Here is an 8,073-nt window from a genome sequence, read left to right as displayed (position 1 = left end):
TTAAACTTGTTTGTGAGCACTTTGTCCTCGCCTAACCTTAGATGGGTTTACAGCACAAACACAGCAAACTATGCAAATCAGTTGAAAAGGGTTTTACTAATCAGGCCGATACAAAGCAGAAAAAAGCATCCAATAAAAACAAAGACCTGACCTGACATGACACAGTATTTATACATCCTAACAACACAAAAGACAGTAAGAACAGACCTTAGAGTACTCGGACTGACATTTCAAAGCCAAGAACAACAAATAAAAAACATGTATCTAATACTCAAATATCAATCAATACACGTCCAATTTCCAATGTGTTAAAACGTATGGTTGTTCCTTAAGTTATGCTGTCCAAGGTTTGGATGGGTTTTAGGCACCCGCAAATAAACAACTTCTCTCCATTTATTATATTCCAAACGAGAAGGGTGTAGTTCAGTGGTTGTTGTTAATTGCTGAGTATCATAACATTACAGTGGAGATCACTTCTAACCTCTCATTAGAACTGTCAGAATATCTGTCATAGAACTGTTCTAACCTGTCCTAGAATAGTTCTACCCTAGAACTGTTCTAAGTAGAACTGTCAGAATCATTAGAATCATTTCTAGGTAGAACTGAATTGTATATTACAGTCCCTCTAGACCTTAAATTAAAACTGAAGTATTGTGCAGCTATATAGATTTGCAGAAAGAAAAAGCAAATAATGGCAGTTTAAATTGATGCGGTCAAAAGATTTTTGTTAAACAGGTCGTCCGAGGTATGAAAACTACTCGTAAACTGATATTATATTGGTTAATGAGGTCCGATAATTTTGTTCTGTGATAACGAGCCATCCTGACTCCCGGAATAACAAATGTAAAACAATTCAAATAATAATGCACCCCCCCCTCCTCTAATACTAACGGCCTAATTTATGTACAAAAAATGAAAGAAAAACAAATAATTTACGTGACACATCAACAAAAGAAAATCAGGCACATACATGCACAATATGGCGTGGTTAACAGGTTAAACATGTTCTCTCCGATTATAAATCTGAAATAAAACCGGCAAAATAGCAAAACTCTATATAATTTAAATCGCTTTTTACCCAAGCCTTTATATTAAGGCAAAGAGTTCTTAAAACTTATAAATCAACTCTAGCGGTAGAATTTATAAATCAATTTTAGCCGTAGAATTTATAAATCAATTTTAGCCGTAGAACTTATAAATCAATTCTGGCCGTAGAATTTATAAAAATCAATTCTAGCTGTAGAATTAGAAATCAATTCTAACCGTAGAACTGTTCTAGAAGTAGAACTGATCAAATATTCTGTCAGTTCTAGCTAGAACCGTCTAAAACTGTTCTAGGGTAGAACTGTCCAAATCAGTTCTAGGTAGAACTGACCAGATCTGACAGTTCTACGTACTGTTCTAGAACAGTTCTCCTGACAGATTTAATGAGAAGTTAGAAGTGATCTCCACTGTATGTGTGTTTCGTTTATTTTTTGTATTGTAACTAATATCAGGCTGTTAGGTTTCGTGATTATTTTTTAACATTTTCTTTTTTTATTTTGCTATGCGCTATGGTTTTTTGGTTAATATCGAAGGCCATACGCTGACCTATAATTCATAACTTCTATGTCATATTGGTTTCTGGTGGAGTTTTCTCATTGGCAATCATTACACATCTTATTCTAAATTAGATGCTTTCCAATTGAATTTGAAGAAAGAATTCAATAACCTTTACGTTATATCAAGATTGCAGCCATGTTCTTTGTTTTTTTTCCTTTTTCTTGTAACATCTTTTACTTACGTATATTAAATAGTTTTCATCACCTACAAATGTATGTCATTAAGAACTTCACAGATCTGTCAATCAATTGAATTCCGTCATGTAGCTCATGTTATTATATAGAGTTAAAGATATAGGATTGGGTAGACGGTAAGACATTTCATAGACATTATACACTGACTTGGTAATTATTTACACAAGACATAGTACAGTTCATAAATATTCATTCCATTAATCTGATGTCTAAAGCGTGAAAACAAGCCAATTACTATCACTCAATATTCATTGATTTACCCATACCGTGTTTAGGACGGAATATATATGAATAAATAAATTCGAGACAGAGATGTTGTAATGAAAGATGTCAGTTAAAGACTCTTGATATTGAAACTCGTTAGAACAAACATGCTAGGGTTATGGTTGCTATGACTTTCAAGTGTCCTAAACTAACACGAAAGTATCATTTGTGTAGTATAAGAAAGGTAAAATAACAAAACAAAAAAAAACGAACTCCGAGTAAAATCAAAACAGAGAGTCCCTAATCAAATTGCAAAATTAAAAGCTCAAACACATTAGATGAATGGAAAACAACTTTCATATTCCTGACTTGGTACATCATTTTCTTATTTATAAAATTGTGGGCTGAACTTTGTTTAATTACTAGCTAAGCCTCACAATTACATGACAACAATGTGTGAACAAAATACAAAGATATAATAAATAAAATTAGGGGAACAGCAGTTAATTTTCGTGTTAGATTTAAAAAAAAAATACAAAGAAAAACCAATATTTAAACAAAGAAAAACATTAACAACCCGACTAATCTAATCGGGACCTTTTATAGCTGACTATGCGGTATGGGCTTTGCTCATTGTTGAAGGCCGTACGTGACCTATAGTTGTTAAAGTGTGTGTCATTTTGGTCTATTGTTGACAGTTGTCTCATTGACAATCATACCACATCTTCTTTTTTATATATAAACATGTTCAGTTAAAGCAAAAAAGAAAAACACATGCAAATAGGCGGGTGATACCAAGCGATATTCAAAACTGAGTCAAAGAGAAGCTGACAAAGTCATGACAAAATAAAGGGAAAAAAAAGACAGCACATCAATCAAACAAGTCTAAGATAAGTAAAATATAACAGATTGAGCAACGCGAATCCAATAAAACACTGAGGTTTCAGTAGTTTATTTTCATATACATATTCAGGTAGATGAGCACATGTAAGGACATTAGACATTATATATAAAAACTCCCGTTTAGAAAACAACATAAAAGACAAGCAAACATTACAGTGTACCGCGGAAACAGAAGGAAACCTTTAATGAAGACTCTTTTTGTTCATATGGGCAAATCATTTCCCCCTGTAATAAAAATTTATAAACTGAGAGATATATGATCTCGTGGGACTCAGACAAGATTTGTAAATCTCCATAGAAGTAGAATTCACTTTCATATACTTCAATTGTTAATAATATCTGCGCAATGCATGACTTTTAAGTATTCATATTTAATTTCTTGAAGCACATTTTAATTAGACTGAGTTATGAACAGAAGTTAAAATATCGATTTTCTTCCTACAAATATTTGATATAATAGTTATAAACCTATAATTTTTTCTCTTATCTTTCGACACAGCATTGAGGTAAAAGTTAAACAAAGAAGTAAAATTTTCTCTAAAGTAACAAATGTGTTTCTTTTATTAATGTAATGACAATAAAATTCTATCAGTATCAGAACACAAAGCAACAAATACAATCCATCTTATTTATGAAAAGCAAATGTGTTTTTTCTGATTGAATTAATAGGTTTTATTAAAAAACACTTTTGGTCCTCCATTTCCATATTCATTCATTTTTACTTCATTTTCTTTATTCTGTTTACTTTTGCCTATTATTCTCACTTTTTTTTTTATTTAAGCACCTCGTTATTCTTTATTCTTAATTTTTTCTTGTCTATTTTTCATATTTTTCATATTTTGTCCATCGTTCTAGTTTCTAGTTTATTGTTTCCACAAGTGTCTCTGTGAGATCAAATTCAAAGAAAAAGAAAAACCTCCTTAAAGTTTCCATATGCCGATTCCCCAATCAAAGATAAAATAACAACAATACCGAACTCCGAAGAAAATTAGTCCCGAAGCAAATGGCAAAATCAAAAGCTCAAACACACCAAACCCATTAGGGATGACATCAAAAGTTCAATGTAGGATAAAAAACTTAATTCACATAGTTTTTTTCACTGACCCCCCCCCCCCCCCCTTCTTAACTTAATTTGGGAAAAATTGATTTACCAATAGGGATATATGTAAAAATCGATTTTAGATGTACAAACCTTGCAGAATTTCAACCCCCACCCCAAACTATTTGATTTAAGTTTTTTATTCTACATCGATCTTTTGATGTCGTCCCTTAGCAAACTCCACTTAATTTCTATCTGATAAAGAGACAATTTTAGTTGGTTGATTGTAAAGTCAACAAAAAGCAATAAACACTTAATTTCTATGTTTGAAACCCAATTTATATGAATTTCAAATATCATTGACAGTGATAGAAAATAAATCGTATACAAATAAAGTCAGACTTGAGCTCGCGAATCTCATGCCAGACTGGCCACTAATTTCAATCGAAAAGCCTGGATAGATTCATTTTCTGTTTTCTTACTGTATGAATTGATTATGTCGTCACTTTCTCGAAAAATATCAGGTTGTATGACATGAAGGGCAATAATTAAGAATGTTGTCCACCGACAATTGATTGACTGTAATAACAGACTTTCCCTCCGTGGACGCATATTTGCATATTGGTGAAGACTTTCTGTTGTGATATAATTATTGTTATAGAAATATGAATGTTTGCCTACCTATTCTTGTTCATGGTTAGAATTAGTTTACAACAGACTTGTTTCTGTATTGATTAAATCGTTGCTTTTCATGCGGTTGTTTACCTAGTATTTGATACTTGAGATAAGTATATTATTCATTCCATTATCAGTGCTACATTATTTTACATTACCAATCCTCTCATTAGAAATTCTTTCCAAGAACTCAGCAATGTCAACAACCTCTTAATGTGACGAAACAGTGTCGCATACAACGGGATTAAGATTTGTAGCACCGATAATAATTGGGACAGAAGGAATAACATCTGAGAAGAACATAAACCTCAGAGTGTTTGTTAGTGTATGTGACATTTCCACTTAAATCTTAGGAATCAAAGCTTTGACACATATTGTGTTCATCTAATTATATCACAACCATTATAAGGATAGGGAGTCAACATAGTGTAGTTTATGCCTAAGATAAAGTTCCCTCAAACTACTATTCTTTTTTTAATTCAAATACCCAAAACACTTTTTGAAATGTTTCAACTGCCAATGGCCTACACAAAGTATTAACTATAACTACTCTCCCCCATCATTATCACTGAAATAGGCGTTCCTTATGCTTTGTAAAATGTAAAGTAAAAAATCACAACACAATACAAAACACTGCATGGTAGATTCATTAATTCTTTTACAAAACTTTTGAATATTTGAAATATTAAGGCTTTTCTACCTCAGGAATAAATTACCTTAGCTGTATTTGACAAAATTTTAAGGAACTTTGAACCTCAATGCTCTTTTACTAAGTACTTTACTTTGCCTTTTTTACTTTTCGGATTCGAGCGTCAATGATGAGTCTTTTGTAGACGAAACGGGCGTCTGGCGTAAATACAAAATGTAATCTTAGAACCTATGATGAGTTTATTTATTCACAACATAATCTACAAAATAAATGTAATACTTTAACGTACAACTCTATAAAAATCCACAAATCTAATAGGACTAGAAGTCTTTTCTCCCAAACCCCTCATGACCAGCCTTTATGTGTTTAATAACACTTCACATCAAAAGGAATGGTTAATATAAATATTCAATTTTGTCTTATTGTATTATGGTTGTGAAGACATTTATTAGCAAAACAATTACATTGAATAAAACGCCAAATGATCAGGAAGGGTAAAAAGGCAAATACCACGACAAAGAACTTCAAAGTAAAAAGACATTTCTGTGTGCAAATTCTCTTGCAGCAGTGGAATATAAACAATATTAATTTGACAAAAGAAAAAGACACTGGCTTATGTAAAGTGTAATTTTCACTAAGTGAATCGGCTTGATAATGTTGAAGAGATTTCTATTAAAATATGATACTTAATACTTTTCACTTTAATCTTCATAAAACATGACCAAGCATTGTCTAAGCAATAAACAATGACCATCACTTAAACGGTTCTTGTAAATTAACCTACAAGTACTTAAATAGCACTTATTTCTACATAGTCATATGTAAATCAATACTGTGAATACATCAATTATGATGTAATATAAATTCAATATAATATAATGCATCATGGCAAGAGATAATGGGAATATACCTTTCTCGTCTACGTAATTCAAGTGTCATTTATATAGTTTTAATGTGATTTAACCATTATGTTAAAAGGAATTATATTTACTTCCACCTGATCATTATTCTTCTTTCTTTTTTGAAAAAGATAAATATTGATATTACTAATTTGACCATTTAGAAATGTTCAAAATATTTTTTTCTTCTTAAAATCATCTATTTTCAATTTATCATTAATGACATTTACTATAAATGCATGAAGATGCCATCATTAAATGCCACCGCTTTTTTGGTTCGATGACAACTATTCAAATAATATAGCATTACAGACAGCTATTAGCATAAAGCAAGTTTTAATGGATTTGATTAACAATAGAATCACACAGCAGCTAAAACTATACGTCAGCTTTCAACAGATTTGTAATGAAAAATTATATCACTTCATCTTCAAAATATTCCATATAAAACCTTTTTCCTGCAAATTTCATTTATGAATTAGTATAAAATGGTTAAATTAGTATTTTTCTCAGCTTTATTTCTTGTTTTTTTTGTGTTAAAAAAGTATAGAAAACAATAATCCACCGTCCAAAATATGTTCGTTTTATATTTTAGAAATGCTTGCTACCTACTTTTTATACAAGCATATTGAGAGATGATCATTTTACTTAAGTAAACATATAGTTGTCTCATCGACACTCATACCACATCTTCCTATAGCTATTTATAGACAATATGAATCTAATATATTGTATCATTCATTTGTTTTTCTAATAACTAAATATTTAAAAAAAAAATAAAACTTGAGTATTTCATTTGTAACTTTGTTTTTTTCTCAATTGTATTTTATTTTAATTTCCCATTAGTGTTTCACAATCATCCATCAATCATTATAGTTCATTAATAAAAACATTAACGACTGTCACGAATAATAAAAATAGTAAGAGACAATTGAAATAATGCCAAATAAGGAAAATTAGACCAATGGACTATTTGAAATATGACATTATATATTGTTCTACGCCTTTTATGTTTCGACAGCAATCTTAAATTAAAAAAATTATATTTAAGTCTGTATATTATTGATGTATTGTATAATTAGAATGTATCTTATTATAAGGAATGATTGTAATATTTTTTCTAAGGAATGACTGTAATATTTTTTTCTGTCTAAAAAGAAATAACATAATTTAAATAAATTATAAATTTTATTTAAACCGGAGAAAATCATAAAAAAAAACGTTGATGACTTCACAGTTACATGACAAATCATGTCTATGAGCTGAAAGACAAAACACTGTCAGCCAATTAGAAGACGCGTAACAAATTGAATTATTCACTTATAGAATCAAAGCAACAGGAAGTATGATACAATTCAGTGGTTGTTTAATCGTAGGGTTCCCGATTCTTTTTAATAACTCCAATTGGCTAATTCAAAACAAGAATAAAGGTTTCTATTGTTTCTTTGAGTTTCTGTATTAAATTTTGTTCTGACTATCGGTATTGCACAAAATCGTGTCATTCTGTATTATCATGACTGTCGTATAATATCTACGCCTAAGTACACCCACCGATATCTTTAGTTATCTTTGTCCGATAAGACGTGAATAAATTTGCCACCCTGGAGAAAAATTCCATACGCTCATGATTACACTAAGATTTGTTTCTTATAAAGCGTTTAAATTCTTCACATACTTTTTTACCGGGTTGTTATATTAAATAAATGCACTTACCATTGTAATATAATGTACTATGAAACTGTAAATTAGATACAGTTTGACTTTATAAAAAAATGCCATTTTAACCACTCTGTCGTGGTATTTGCCAAAACGTATATGCCTTTTCACTATTCACAGAGACGCTTGCCTTGGATGCGATTTTTAGGGGTTTTATGTTTTACCCTCTTCTTTAAATACTGTAGTTTAGCT

The sequence above is a fragment of the Mytilus galloprovincialis genome, chromosome 4 (assembly GCF_965363235.1).
Source record: "Mytilus galloprovincialis chromosome 4, xbMytGall1.hap1.1, whole genome shotgun sequence".
NCBI lineage: Eukaryota > Metazoa > Mollusca > Bivalvia > Mytilida > Mytilidae > Mytilus > Mytilus galloprovincialis.
This window is presented reverse-complemented; position numbering follows the sequence as displayed.